Raw genomic sequence first — 6,079 nt, 5'->3', positions numbered from 1 at the left:
TCGATTGTGCCGGCGTGACGTCACACGCAGACGATGGCCATGCGCGATGCGCGCAAAACAATCCGATTGCATTAGATGTTTAGATTTACATTTATATATTAGTACACGCCACGCACAACCGCAATATGCTACGCCAAACACAATACAAAGACAATACAGTACAAGCAGTAACTAACGCAGCAAGTAGGACGCAGTAAGACAGTTAGCAGCTACAGCCAGGTCCTGCTCTTGCAATCTCACTTCTAATCTAAATCTATCGTAGCTCGAAATTGTTCGCGACGCTCTCGCAAAATCGAATTTCGACAAATACTATCAATTGATTGAACGATCGATCAATGGATGAATCGAACAACTAGACTATTCGATCATCGATTCTATTAAGTTTACAGGTGGGTGTCGATCGATTGGGCTATCGATTTAAATGATGATCGATCGTAGACATATTAATTGCATTCGGGTGGTCGAGTCTGTCGGGTACTTACGACGTCGATTGATCTGCTGCAGCGTGAGACGAGAGTGACAACTAGCGGCTCGGTGTCGTTGGCGACGGTCGCTCGAGAGCGCGTCGTAGCGTAGCTTGTTACGAAACAGATCAAACAGCAGACGTCGCGCGTGCCCGTCCTTCTCTGGACTCGTGTGTGTGTGTGTGGTGAGAGAAAGGAGAGACATAGTATAATGATAGTGGGATAGAGGGAGAGGGAGACGGGGAGAGAGACAGACAGAGAGAGAGAGAGGAGAGAGAGAGAGAGTAGAGAGAGCGGAAGATAGAAGCGAGAGGGAGACAGCGTCAGACGGGAGAAACGAGAGAGCAGAGAGAAAGAGAGAGAGAGAGAGGAGAGAGAGAGAGAGAGAGAGAGAGAGGCACGAGAGTTGAGAGCCTACATCAGGAGAGAGAGACAGCCGACAGCGGCGAGAGAGCGAGAGAGAAAGAGCAGAGAGAGAAGAGAGAGAGAGAGAGACGGAGAGAAGCCAGGACAGCCGGAGAAGAGAGAGAGAGCCAGCAGCCGGGAGGAGAAAGAGCAGAGGAGAGAGGAAACGAGATGGGAGAGCGCGCGCGCAGAGAACAGCAACAGCGATGTAATAAGGCAGGAGGAGAAGGAGAAAGAAGGAGGGCAACCATCACGCGAACACTTTCTTGCGTTTCCTGGCGCAGCGAGATGTAGGGTTGTTCTAATTCCGACGATGTGCCAGCGATGCGGGTTACCAGTTCGTGTCAGTGTACGTAAATTATTTAGTAGAGGGCCTTGAACCTGTCTTGTCAGGCGTATCTGCTGCCTAGGCTATCCACCATTGGCAGAGAGAGCATGAGAGAAGATGAGAAGAGAGAGCTTGCGTCAGTGAGAGGAAGAATTTTCTCTCTTATAGACAGGCGCGAATTAGATAGAGCGGTTGAGTGATAGAGAGAACGAGAGAGGAGCGAAGCGAGGAGAGAGAGGATAAAAGAATGCAGGCGTAGAGAGGCAGAAGAGTGTTGCAGGAGACGGAGGGAAGGAAGGGCAGTGTGCAAGGGAGACGGAGAGTAGAGAGGACGAGCATAAAATGAGATGGAGAAGATAAAATTTAGGCAAGGCAAGCGAGAGAGAGAGAGAGAGAGCAGAGAGAGAGAGAGAGAGAGAGAAGAGAGACAGAGAAAGTGAGAGAGAGAGGAGGAGAGAGAGAGAGAGAGAGAGAGACGGACTATGAGGAGACGAGGAAAGATAAAGAGTCCGTGACAATACGTCCCAGCAAATAAACGTCGGAGAATTTATGCCTTCGCGAATGTAATTTCACGAGCGAGCATTTTTCGTTTACATCATCAATCTTTCAGCGATTTTCCTTCCTCAATAATTAGAAACAGTCATTTCTCAGCTACTTCAGTAATCACAGCAAACCCCCTCACCGTCTCTCCTCCTCCTCTTACGAGGGTTATTGTCAAGTACCACGCATGTTTTGCGTTCTCACGCGACAAGTGTATTTTTCGCGTTCTATTGGAAAGACTCGCATGCGCGTCGTTGGGTTGCAGCCTGCTGGAGTATTAGTTGTAATGCACGCATCGCACGCGCGCACGCGTGAGAGCGAATCATACGGCATCTAGGAAGAGAGAGAGAGCGCACGAGAGAGAGAGAGAGAGGTAGAGAGAGAGAGAGAAATAGGCAGAGAGCAGAGAGAGAGAGAGAGAGATGAGACGGATGAGGACGGAGCAGAGCGGGATCATGGACCGAGAGGGAAGGGATAGGATGAAGAGAGGAGACGAGTACAGAGAGAGAGAGGAAAAACTGGAGAGAAAATTGAGAACGCGCGAGTGAGGAAGAGAGAAAATGAGAGAGAGAAATAGAGAGAGATGGAGAGATGGAGAGAGAGAGAGAGAGAGAGAGAGAGAGAGAGAGAGAAAGAGAGAGAATGAGAAAGAGAAAAAGGGAAAGCGAGTGAGGAAGACAACGGAGACAACACGAGCCATCAAGGTCTCAATAACCCCGTGCCTTCTTTTCCTTTTCATCCAGCGTTTCCTCCACCTGCTTCTTCCCTGCCCAAGGGAAGACTCATAGAAGCCGTAGTTATCCAAGTTTCCGATGTGCGAGTTCCAGGTTCAGCGTGTATTTGTGAGTCGACCGGAAAGGGCGACAACGAAGTCTACGTGTAAAGCACACTATGAATCACCAGTTTTTACGCGTGCTTCGCAACAATGTCACTTGCGAAAAAACAACAACTTTGATTTAAGCGAATGAATTGGCAACACACGGTTGTGCCTTAGGATAAAAACTCAGCGGGTGTCATTGTAATTGTAAACCTCTCTGATGATTAGCTTGGCACGAAGATCGTCGGCCAATATCTGACGATTTTCCGGTTGTAGAAGCTGAAGTATTGCAGGTGAGAGACAGGAACAGCCAGCTATGTAGAGCCAGCGTGACACACGTGCGAGCGGTAATGGCCACTGATGACGTTCTAACGAGAGAGCGAGCGAGAGAGAGATAGAGAGAGCGAGCGAGCGAAAGCGAATTAGAGAGAGCGAGCGAGAGAGATAGATAGATAGAGAGACAGAGACAGAGAGAGAGAGAGAGAGAGAGAGAGAGAGAGGAGGTCAGAGAGAAGACAGAGAGGAGAGAAAGAGAGAGAGAGAGAGAGACAGTCAGAGAAGAGAGAAGAAGAAAGAAAGAGAGAGAGCGAGAGAGAGAGAGAAAGAAGAGAAAAGAGGAAGAGAGAGAGAGCGAGAAGAGCAGAGAGAGAAAGAGAAAGAAAAGAGAAGGAGAAAGAGAGCGGAGAGAGAGAGAGAAAGAGAAAGAAAAAGAGAAAGAGAAAGAGAGCGAGAGAGAGATGACAGTCGCTGCTTATGGCGCCTAAGAGGCAGAGTAACGAGTAGGCGTTCTGCACATGCACATAAGAACCTCTAAAGTTATTGATTAATTTTTCTCTCGCAAGTAACAGAAGTTGCAGCAGTTTTTCTCTCGCCCTTATTAGACACGGTTTGCAGAGAGACAACGGGTTTTTGTGTGTTTGTACGTATCGCTCCGCCTGCACAAACGCACTGCCAGGTTAGTTTTTTACAGAGCGCGAACTATCTAGATTTGTCTAGAACTGTCTAGATTGCCTAAAGTTCAGCGCAATATGTCCGATGAGTCCTTAAATAATAATGTTCCTTTGGTGCTCCTCTCTATTGCTCCTCTCGACACCGCTAGGACGGTAACATACATCTATGTCGGAAACGGCAGACGTACCCTTAATTCATGACAGGTAACCCTTAAGCAGGACGGGCAATTTGTGTGTGTATTTTACTAGTTATATATGTTTTACTAAGTTATAGAAATAAAAAAATATTATGTCTAATAGAATTTTCTTTTCGAAGGTAGGACTGGCTGGAGTTTCATGACCTATTCCCAAAGGCTGCATACACAGAGGGGGTCCGCCTCTCCCACCGAATCATACTTTTGCAAAGATAAATAAAGAATTACAACGCTGCGTATTACAAGTTTTATCGCGTCTATGTAACACAGCTTTACGGCGTGATGCTATTACGCTCGTAAACCGACCGAATAATCACTTTCCGATACAAGACAATTCAGCATGCACGTTCCGATCAGCAGAAGTACGCCTACGTACACTCACGGTTACGATAGTAGAAATAATCATGATGATAATAGTGATAATAATAATAATAATAATAAAAAGAACAATAATAATACCTTCTCTATTGCCTCACGGTACATGTAAATATGCCCACGTGCAAATTACAAAGATCAACACGCTTGCTAAAAACGCTCTAAAACACGTAACTCTCGTAACATTAACATTAGCTGTAAGTATAACTAACTAATCTGACTTATCAGATCAGGCTTAACTTTACGATGTCTCTGACAACGGGCCCATCATGACTAGTAGACGCATATTAAAGATGATTACAACGGCGAGACTTACTATCGAAGAAGCTGATCAGTAAGACGACCATCAGAGAAGCCATTCTCCAGCGACCGGCCGTATCCATTCTGTCGGCAGCGCGCACGCAAACGCGGACGACACAGCACGTCGGCTGCTGCTGGCGCCACCTGGCGAGCGGAGAGAGATTCGTAGAAACGAGGCGGAGAAGGAGGGGTGCCTGGTTGTCGTTGTTGGAAGAGGAGTGGAGAAGAGAAGCCGTTAAGGCGTCGCCTAGTGAGAGATGAGATGAAGGATGAAGGATGCTCGGCAAAGGATGCTGCGTGCGGGCTCTCTCTCTCTCATCATCGCGCGCGGAGATCGCGAGCGGAATTCGATCAGGCGCATGCGCGGGCACCGGGGGGGGGGGAGTCGAGCTGGAGCGTGGTCACACGTGCTGCGGGGATTATGTTGGGACGTAGCACACACGAGCGACCGACGAGATACGGAGCGCGGCACGCACGCACGCACGCACACACACACGCACGCACGTACGCACACACAAACGCACGCATGTGGTTAGCTTGCTTACTTTAAGCACGTAGGTGACACGAGCAGGTGCAAATACGTGTTTTCTGACGGTTAGAACTCACAGATCAATAAGACACTAAATAGCAGACTATTAGCGACGCTTATATAACAATGTAGCTGGGTAGAAACGTCCTCACCCAAGCGTCTGGGATATGCCTCTATAGAACAAGAAACTACTTGCTAGAAATTTAGAACCCACATAGTTTGCGCTTATCAGATATTAAGTGGGTAAATTTTAACAAGAACGCATCTTCACAAATTAGTATCGAGATAACATGAAGATGACGTGAAAGACGCATAATTTAAAGAATACCATTAAACAAAACAATTAGTGGCAGCAATTAATTACAACAGTTTTATCACGCTATTAATCTCGAGATGAGCGCTAGCGCATGCGCTCTATTGTACGTAATTTACTTACCAGATGGAGCCACACGTTCGATGTCAGCATTTGATTTTTCTCGTCCTATCGAGATGTGCGCGTGACGTCACACGCAGACGATGGCCAGCGCGATGCGCGCAAAAACAATACGAATCATTAATGTTTAGATTACATTTATATATTAGTACACGCCACGCCAACGCCAATATGCTACGCCAACACAATACAAATACAATACAGTACAAGCAGTAACTAACGCCAGCAAGTAGACGCAGTAAGACGAAGTAGCAGCTACACCAGGTCCTGCTCTTGCAATCTCAATTTCTAATCTAATCTATCGTAGCTCGAAATTGTTTCGCGACGGCTCCTCGCAAATCGATTTCGACAAATACTATCAATTGATTGAACGATCGATCAATTGGATGATCGAACAACTAGACTATCGATTCATCGATCTATTAATTTACAAGTTGATCGATCGATTGGGCTATCGATTAATATGAATCGATTAGACTATTAATTGATTGGGTGATCGATCTGTCGGCGTACTTACGACGTCGATGATCTGCTGCAGCGTGAGACCGAGAGTGACAACTAGCGGCTCGGTGTCGTTGGCGACCGGTCGCTCGAGACGCTCGTACGTGCTGTTACGAAACAGATCAAACAGCAGACGTCGCTCGTGCGGTCCTTGTCTGGACTCTGTGTGTGTGTGTGTGAGAGAAAGAGAGAGACATAGTATAATGATAGTGGGATAGAGGGAGAGGGAGACGGGGGAGAGAC

This window comes from Priapulus caudatus, unplaced genomic scaffold (genome assembly GCF_000485595.1).
Source record: "Priapulus caudatus unplaced genomic scaffold, Priapulus_caudatus-5.0.1 Scaffold914, whole genome shotgun sequence".
Lineage (NCBI taxonomy): Eukaryota > Metazoa > Priapulida > Priapulimorpha > Priapulimorphida > Priapulidae > Priapulus > Priapulus caudatus.
This window is presented reverse-complemented; position numbering follows the sequence as displayed.